This window comes from Dendrobium catenatum, unplaced genomic scaffold (assembly GCF_001605985.2).
Source record: "Dendrobium catenatum unplaced genomic scaffold, ASM160598v2 original_scaffold_280338, whole genome shotgun sequence".
Lineage (NCBI taxonomy): Eukaryota > Viridiplantae > Streptophyta > Magnoliopsida > Asparagales > Orchidaceae > Dendrobium > Dendrobium catenatum.
In genome coordinates, this window is record NW_021598730.1 from 1 (window position 1) to 1233 (window position 1233).

The following is a 1233-nucleotide window of genomic DNA, read 5'->3' on the forward strand; positions in this document are numbered from 1 at the left end:
ATTATTAAAAAACTATTTTAAAAAGCAATGAGAATATAGCCCCAAACTAAGCTTATGTGACTATAAGCATTTTATTACCGATAATATAAATGTTGATTAATGTCTAAAAATGCTTCTTACCTTCTCATCTCTAGCCATAATAGATTTAGGCTTCATTTGGGACGGTTTTCTTCTCAAAACAACTTTCTACATTTTTTTTTTAATTATAAAGCTCCTTTAAAAATCGGTAAGAAAGTAGTCCCAAACATAGCCTTAAGCTTTTAAAGAAGATATTTTGTTTTTCAAATGAACATCAAATTTTATTAGTAATAGTACCCATCACTAAAAATACAATAAAAAATGCCTTCCCAAATAACTTAAATTTGAACAAAATAATAATCGATAAAGTTTTGAACAATCCGACTGTCCAGATTAAATCATCATGCCCAGCCAAACAGCCCATTTTGGCATTACCTATACCAAATGCATTTTATCTGTCTGTTGCAGAGAACCAAGAACAAAAACACTCCTTGTAGAATCTGATAATTCGAAACAGTAAAAATGCTTGAAACTGTGCTGTGGAAGGGACATTCGTTATCAATTGAATGCAATATTTGATTACCACCCATGAAAGGAACCCACGGGAATTACTTAAAGAGCAACAAAGTAAACTTTAAATCTGCAATCCAACAAATACATTCTAAAAACTCACATTGCACCAAATAAAAGCATTACCAATGTCTAACCATACGATTTCATTTATTTATCAAAAAAGTAACATTGATATATACATCAGATTTTTTTACATAACCTCTAAACAACAATAACATGCAATGAAAGAAGCAAAAATTACAGAATTGAATTGGTAACTAAGAAACAAACTATGAATTTACTCCACAAGCTTTTAACTTTTGAAAATGACTCCATTAAGTTTCACCATTCTGATCATAATAGCATGATCTGGAGAAAGATGCTGAGAACAACAATCTACAAAGCTTAGAGCTCTAAAGGTATCCAGATTTTTCTATTCAGAATGTAAAAAAGAAAAATATATTAGAATATGGTAAACTTAAAATGTTTTAAAATCTAAAACTAAATTCAAACTTAGATCATTTTGAGACAAAAATAAAGGTACCTCAACAGATAAAAGTACCTTCAGGAGCCCTTGCAACGATCTTAGTATTGAAACTGAAAAATTTAACATTTAGAAAAAAATATCAAAATATGTATACATATTTCACCTACTTAGTTCAA

At 29.1% G+C, this 1233-nt stretch overlaps 1 long non-coding RNA gene across 1 annotated transcript; it reads right to left on the reverse strand.

Annotated features, from left to right (window-relative positions):
• Positions 1–715: 715 nt before the first annotated feature.
• On the reverse strand, positions 716–1233 carry LOC114579101. Its single transcript, XR_003699955.1, has 2 exons — positions 1115–1233; positions 716–1003 (listed from the first exon to the last, which is right to left on the reverse strand). It is a non-coding gene; the product is annotated as an uncharacterized LOC114579101 (long non-coding RNA).